This window comes from Arachis ipaensis, chromosome B5 (assembly GCF_059453495.1).
Source record: "Arachis ipaensis isolate K30076 ecotype BB chromosome B5, ASM5945349v1, whole genome shotgun sequence".
NCBI lineage: Eukaryota > Viridiplantae > Streptophyta > Magnoliopsida > Fabales > Fabaceae > Arachis > Arachis ipaensis.
In genome coordinates this window covers 95,127,313-95,135,597 of record NC_142440.1, presented here as the reverse complement: position 1 = coordinate 95,135,597, position 8,285 = coordinate 95,127,313, and the positions used below count along the sequence as shown (strand labels likewise).

General features: G+C 40.8%; 1 non-coding gene across 1 annotated transcript; it reads left to right on the top strand.

Moving 5' to 3' along the window:
• Positions 1-4,048: 4,048 nt before the first annotated feature.
• On the top strand, positions 4,049-4,152 carry LOC148565042 (small nucleolar RNA R71). The gene has a single exon (XR_015885487.1). It is a non-coding gene; the product is annotated as a small nucleolar RNA R71 (small nucleolar RNA).
• Positions 4,153-8,285: the final 4,133 nt, after the last annotated feature.

Below are 8,285 nucleotides of genomic sequence, written 5' to 3'. Positions count from 1 at the left end.
CCGTATCGTAGGAGAAGAGCTTCTAGTGGTCTGTTACAAAAATGGCTCCCTCCATCACTGATGAGTGTTCGTGGGACTCCGAACTGGCTAAAGATATTCTTTCTGAGGAAGTTCATGACCACCTTGTTATCATTTGTTGGGGTTGCAATAGCCTCTACCCACTTGGAAATGTAATCCACTGCTACCAAGATATACTTGTTTGAATATGAGGTTGGGAATGGTCCCATGAAATCGATTCCCCACACATCAAACAGTTCCAGTTCTAAGATGAAATTCTGTGGCATCTCATTTCTTTTGGGTAAGTTTCCAACTCTTTGGCATTCATTGCAGTTCTTTACTAGTTCTTTGGCATCCTTAAAAAGGGTGGGCCAAAAGAATCCACTTTGTAACACCTTGACTGCAGTTCTTTCCCCTTCAAAATGGCCTCCATAGCACGAGCCGTGGTAGTTTCACAGGACCTCTCGTCCCTCTTCTTCTGAAACACATCTTTTCAGGATTCCATCTGAACACTTCTTGAAGAGATATGGCTCATCCCAGATAAAATATTTAGCGTCATTGATGAGTTTTCTTTTTTGATGTTTGTTGATCTCTGGAGGTAAAGCCCTAGTTGCCTTGAAATTAGCAATGTCTGCAAACCAGGGTGCTTTGTGAACCGTCATTAACTGCTCATCTGGGAAGCACTCATTCACACTTGCATCATGTGTTCCACCTTTGTCATGAGGGATTCTGGATAGGTGATCGGCTACTTTGTTCTCCACTCATTTCTTGTCTCTAATCTCAATATTGAATTCCTGCAACAACAAGATCCATCTTATCAGTCTTGGTTTTGATTCCTGCTTGGCAAATAAATATTTAAGTGCTGTGTGATCTGTGAAAATGATCACTTTGGCACCAATGAGGTATGATCTAAACTTGTCAAATGCAAAAACTATTGCCAGCAACTCCTTTTCAGTGGTGGTATAGTTTCTTTGAGTGTCAGGACTTTGCTGGCATAGTATATCACATGGACCAAATTATCTTTCCTCTGTCCTAACACTGCCCCAACTGCAAAATCAGATGCATCACACATCAGTTCAAATGGTAAGTTCCAATCAGGTGGGGAAATGATAGGGGCAGAGGACAGCCTCTTTTTCAAGTTTTCGAATGCTAGCATGCACTTTTCATCAAAGACAAGGAGATTGCTTAAGGGCTTGGCTATCTTTGAAAAATCTTTAATAAACCTTCTGTAAAAGCCAGCATGCCCTAAAAAGCTCCTAATTGCCTTGACATCACTTGGTTGGGGTAATTTTTCAATGAGTTCCACCTTAGCTCTGTCTACCTCAATGCCTTGGTTAGAAACCTTATGGCCAAGGACTATTCCTCCTGTCACCATAAAGTGACATTTTTCCCAATTCAAGACCAGATTGGTTTCTTGACATCTTTTTAATACCAGGGCAAGGTGATTTAGGCAATTAGTAAAGGAATCCCCGAATACTGAAAAGTCATCCATAAAGACTTCAATGAATTTCTCTATCATATCTGAGAAGATAGAAAGCATGCAGCGTTGAAACGTTGCAGGAGCATTACATAGCCCAAATAGCATGCGCCTGTATGCAAACACTCCATATGGGCAAGTAAATGATGTTTTCTCCTGGTCTCTCGGATCAACTACTATTTGATTATATCCTGAGTAACCATCTAGAAAATAGTAATATGCGTTTCCTGCAAGTCTTTCCAACATCTGATCCATGAAGGGGAGTGGGAAGTGATCTTTTCTTGTAGCTTCATTGAGTTTTCTGTAGTCAATACACATCCTCCATCATGTGACCGTTCTTGTAGGGATGAGTTCGTTCCTCTCATTGGGTACTACAGTGATTCCTCCTTTCTTGGGGACCACTTGGACGGGGCTGACCCATGGACTATCCGAAATTGGGTAGATTACCCCTCCTTGCTACAGCTTCATGACTTCCTTCTGTACCACTTCTTTCATGACTGGATTTAGCCTTCTTTGGGGTTGGATGGAGGGTTTGGCATCATCTTCCAACAGTATCTTATGCATGCATATGGCCGAACTGATTCCCTTCAGGTCAGCGAGGGTCCATCCAATGGCATCCTTATGCTTTTGTAATACTTGGAGTAGTTCCTCCTCTTGTTCTTGGCTGAGGGCTGAGTTTATGATCACTGGGTAACTTTCATTCTCTCCTAAATATGCATATTTGAGAGTGGGCGGCAGTGCTTTGAGTTCAAGTTTGGGTGCTTCTTTTCTTTCATTCTCCTCCTCTAGTATGCCCTGAACATGAACCTCCGCTGTTTCAGCCTCTTCGCTTGATGCTGATTCCTCTTTTTCTAACCCCTCAAGTTCTTCTTCTTCAAAAGTCTCTTGTACTGCATCTTCCAGTGAATCCAACCTCATACATTCTCCCAATAGTTCTTGTGGGTAACTCATGGCCTTGAACACATTGAATATCATCTTCTCATTGTGTAGTCTCAGGGTAAGTTCACCTTTTTGGACATCAATGATAGCTCCAGCAGTGGCTAAGAATGGTCTTCCCAGGATGATAGAAGCCTTGGATCCTTCCTTCATATCCAACACTACAAAGTCTGCTGGGAAGATAAAGTCTCCTACCTTCACTAGCAAGTCTTCTACTATGCCGTGAGGAAACTTGAATGATCGGTCTGCCAGTTGTAAGGCCATTTTTGTTGCTTTGGCCTCCTCAATCCTCATTTTTCTCATCATAGCTACGGACATCAGATTTATGCTAGCTCCTAAATCACATAGGGCCTTTTGCATTGTGATTTCCCCTATAATACAAGGAATCTGAAAGCTCCCAAGATCCTTCAATTTCTGAGGTAGTTTGTGCTGAATGATGGCATTACATTCTTCGATTAGTATCACAGTCTCGTTGTTCGTCCAGCTTCTCTTTTTGGTCATTAATTCCTTCAAGAACTTGGCATAGAGCGGCATTTGCTCTATTGCTTCATCAAAGGGTATGTTAATCTATAGTTTCTTGAAGATTTCTAAAAATCTTGAGAATTGGCTGTCATCTCCCTTTTTCTTCAATTGCTAAGGGTATGGGACTTTTGGAATGTATGGCTTCTGCACTTCTCCTTTTTTATGTGAATTGGAAGTGGGAACTTGAACTTCATCTTGTCCCTCTTCCTTTTCATTTGAGTCCTTCTCTTGTGGTTTCTTGGAGGTCTCCTTCAATTCCTTTCCACTTCTGAGGGTGATAGCCTAACACTCCTCCCTTGGGTGTGAATCAGTGTTGCTGCAAAGGTTATGGCCGGGAAATTGCTTAAATAGGTAACCAATTTGTGTCTCAAGTTTCTTGATGGCAGCATCTTGATTCTGCATATTGGATCGCACTTCCTCTCGGAACATTTTACTATCTTGAACTTCTTTGCATATACGTTCAAGTATAGTCTTAATTCTGGAGAGTCTATCTTCGGATGATGGTGAGTTGAGATTGGAGAGATGAGAAGGGCCATTTTGGTTTTGATATGGATGTTGAGAGGTATTGTTAGGTGGGTGTTGATATGTTCTCTGTGTGGAATGTTGGTGAGCTGCATTATTGTTGGGGTTGTGACGTCTCTGATCTTGGCCTTGATCTTGTTGATTTCCCCACCCATAGTTCGGGTGGTTCCGCCAACCCAGATTATAAGTTTTGGAGTATGGATCATGGGTCTGCCTAGGTGAGTTCCCAATGTAGTTGGCTTCCTCCTGATTAGTTTCATCCTCTGCATTCACTCCTTCTTGAGCTGCTGATGAGGTGGTGACTGCTGCCACCTGGTTCCTTTCTATCTTCTTGGTAAGATCAGCCAGCTGCTTGGTGATCATCTTGTTTTGAGCCAGAAGTACATCCACGTTGTTCAGATCCATCACTCCTCTAGTATTGCCCCTTTCAAAAGCATAGAAGTAATCATTCTCAGCTACAGACTCAATGACATCTATGGCTTCTTCAATGGTCTTCTTCTTATTCAGAGATCCCCGGATGAGTGGTCTACTGCCTTCTTTGATTCATAAGAAAGACCCTCATAGAAAATATGTAACTGCACCCATTCAATGAACATGTCTGGTGGGCACCTTCTTGTCAAGTCCTTAAACCTCTCCCATGCTTCATAGAGAGTTTCACCATCTTGTTGTCTGAATGTTTATACTTCAGCTCTCAACCTGTTAATTCTCTGAGGAGGGTAGAATCTCACCAAGAATTTGTTCACCACATCTTTCCAGGTTGTTAAACTCTCCTTCGGGAAAGATTCTAGCCATTTAGATGCTTTATCCTTAAGTGAAAAGGGGAACAAAAGCAATTTATAGGTGTCAGGATGAACACCATTAGACTTCACAGTATCACATATCCTCAGGAATGTGGTTAGATGTTGATTGGGGTCTTTTTGGGCACTTCCTCCGAATGCACAGTTGTTCTAGACCAGGGTGATGGGCTGGGGTTTTAGTTCAAAGTTATTGGCATGTATGGTTGGCTTTTGGATGCTACTTCCACAGTTTCCTGGGTTTAGATTGATATAAGAGCCTAGAACTCTTCTCTCTTGCCCATCATGATGCACTGGACCTTCTCTGCTATGGTTGTGAGCCTCTTCTTCATGATGGTTGTCCATATTCTCATCCATGTCTGGTTCAAAGTACTCGTCCTCCTCCTCAGTACCAACGACTCTCTTTCCTCTTGCTTCCCTCCTTAATCTAAGGAAGATCCTCTCAGGTTCAGAATCAAAAGAAGTTGAAGCCCCGCTTCTTCTACCTGTCATACAACCAATAAGGCAAAAAGCAGAAAAGGGAATCGATGGAGAAGTTACTCCTGTTAGGGGTACTGTTAGTGTGAGTGATGCAATATATCAAACAGTTAGTGGGTTAGTGGACTGAATTGTAACAAATAAGAGAACACCACAAACGGGTAAGGGGAAAAGGAAAGAAAATAGCTAAAACTGAAATTAAATCACTTAGATGGAATTAAACAAAACAAAAGAAAAATGCTCAATCTAGTTATCCACCAATTTAATCGTTGTTGATATAAAATCAATCCCCGGCAACAGCGTCATAAACTTGATGAACGGAAACTTGTCTCTCAATAAATTTCCCTCGGCAAGTATGCCGAATTGTCGTCAAGTAAAAACTCACAATAGAGTGAGGTCGAATCCCACAGAGATTGATTGGTCAAGCAACTTTAATCAGAGGAATGTTCTAATTGAGCCAAGCAGAAATTGAGTTGAGATTTGCAGAAAAGTAAATGGCGGGAAAGTAAATAACAGAAAATGTAATTGCTGGAAGTAAATGGCAGAATATAAATGACGAAAAGTAGATTGCAGAATCTTAAGCGGGGGTTTGAGGAAATGAACATAAAAGTAAATGGCAGAAAGTAAAGAGAATGGGTAAGATCATAAATGGGGGATTCATTGGGCTCAGGAGATGTTGTATTCTTCGGATCAAGTTCATTCTCATATCTTCCTCAATCAATGCATTCATTGATCTCCTTGGAAATCTTAAGTGATTGGATTCCAATTCCTTGGTAATTCAACCTCTCAAATCTTGATCAATAGCCAATTCCTTGGTCTAATTGCTCATGAGAAGAGATGAAGTACGAACACTGATTATACCACATGTATTCCCAAATCAAAGTGTTGGTAGGATTATATGTCACTATATCCATCCAAACCCCAATTTGGTCCAACATGAGAAAGCATTTCTAGCATGATCTCTTCATTCCTCTTCCAAGGTTTCGAAGAGATCCAAGTATGAATAGCTTCTTTTCCAAGACAACTACCCAATTGGATAAAGATTGAAAGCCTTCTAGTAAAATCAAGAGAAAAGAAAGAAGAAGAATAATGAAAACTATTATTGATCCATCAAATTACAACAGAGCTCCCTAACCCAATGAAAAGGGGTTTAGTTGTTCATAGCTCTGGAAATGGAAGAAGATAAAGAAGAATGCATTCTCAAATTAACTAGAAATTACAAAGAAAGTAAAATATACAGAGTGTAGTTCTCTAAAATGCCAAGCTCCCCTACTAGTTCAAAACTACTCCTATATATACTACTCTTCTGATCTTCTAGTTGGCTCTTCAAGTCTTGGATATGGGTCTTCAATGTTGAGTTGAAGCAGTTACAATCTTCAGTGGGCTCAGCTTTGCTTGCAGAAAAGTGTGAGTTAGGCATGGATGTTAGTTAGGACGTTAGTGGTATTAATATTAAGTGAAAATGTGGGTTCGAGAACGTTAGTGACGATCACCTTTTTCACTAACGTTCCAAACAAAAAAAATGATCCACGTTAACTTCAACGTTAGTGGCACTAACGTGACCACTAACGTTGCCTCTTGGTCCTTCGCAAACGTTATTGGCATTCACCTTTTTCCAATAACGTTGCTAATTGCCTCTTTTCCCTGCGTCAGAGTTCACGTTAGTATAACTAACGTGACCTTTAATGTAGGCATGCCTAAGCTTCGAGAGCATTAGTGACACTTACCTTTGTCACTAATGCTCCAAACGCCACTCCTTCCCATGTTAGAGTTCACGTTAATTAGATTAACGTGGCCACTAACGTGGTGGTAATTGCCATCTCCAACGTTAGTGACAAAGGTGAGTGTCACTAACGTTGGCCTATTACTCCTTGCTCCACGTTACCCTTCACGTTAGTGGTCTTAACGTGACCACTAACGTGGGCAATCTTGGCCTGTTCCAACGTTAGTGACAAAGGTGAGTGTCACTAACGTTGGTGATCTCTTCTACTCTCCACGTTAGAGTTCACGTTAATGTAACTAACGTGGCTACTAACGTGGGTTATGATGGCTTTCGAAGGCGTTATTGGCGATCAATTTTCTCATTAATGCTACAAGCATGTGCCCATTTCATGTTAGTGGTCACGTTAATTAGACTAACGTGGCTACTAACGTGGCTCTTCCTTTCTTCCTTAGTCCTGAAATCAAGCAAATAAAGTGCATCAAAGCTCTATTCTAAGTCATGAGATCATGCATTATCCAATTTGTCATTCAATTCATGCATAATTCTCATGAAATCATGTAAAGTTCACAATGTTTGCTTGAATCACGATGTAAGTGTATTTCTACCCAAAATTTTCTTATTTACTAAGAAAATGCATAAAACTACCCTAAAACAGTAAAGAAAAGGTCAGTGAAACTGGCCAAAATTCCCTGGCATCAACAACCTATTCTGGCGTTAAACGCCCAGAGTACTGCCCATTCTGGCATTTAACGCCCAAAATACTGCCAGGCTAGGCCTTAAACGCCCATTCTGCTATAAACGCCAGTAAGTCTGTCCTCAAGGGTGTGCTATTTTTTATGCAGTTTTTCATTTTGCTTTAATTTTGCAGTTGTTTTTATGACTTCACATGATCATCAACCTAAAGAAAATATAAAATAATAATGGAAATAAATAAATATAATTAAATAACATTGGGTTGCCTCCCAATAAGCGCTTCTTTAATTTGAATAGCTTGACAATGAGCTCTTAGAGAGCTTCACAGAGACTCAGAGCTTGATAATGGCCTCCCAACACCAAACTTAGAAGTTGAGTGTGGGGGCTCTGTTTGACTCTGTATTGAGAGAAACTTTTCATGCTTCCTCTCCATGGTTACAGAAAAAGATCATTGAGCCTTAAACACAAGGTAGTCCTTATTTAATTGAAGGACTAACTCTCCTCTGTCCACATCAATCACAGCTCTTGCTGTGGCTAGGAAGGGTCTTCCAAGGATAATGGATGCATCCTCATCCTTCCTAGTGTCTAGGATTATGAAATCAGCAAGGATGTAAAAGCCTTCAACTTTTACTATGACATCCTCTACAAGTCCATAAGCCTGTTTCCTTGAATTGTCTGCCATCTCTAGTGAGATTCTTGCAGCTTATACCTCAAAGATCCCTAGTTTCTCCATTACAGAGAGTGGCATGAGGTTTATACTTGAGCCAAGGTCACACAGAGCCTTCTTAAAGGTCATGGTGCATATGATGCAAGGTATTAAGAACTTTCCGAGATCCGATTTATTCTGAGGTAATTTCTGTTGAATAAAGGTATTCAGTTCATTGATGAGCAATGGAAGTTCATCCTCCCAAGTCTCATTACCAAATAACTTGGCATTCAGCTTCATGATTGCTCCTAGATACTGAGCAACTTGCTCTTCAATAATATCTTCATCTTCTTCAAAGGGAGAATCTTCATTAGAGCTCATGAATGACAATAGTAAGTTCAGTGGAATCTCTATGGTCTCTGTATGAGCCTCAGATTCCTTTGGTTCCTCATTAGGGAACTCCTTAGGGGTCAGTGGACGTCCATTGAGGTCTTCCTC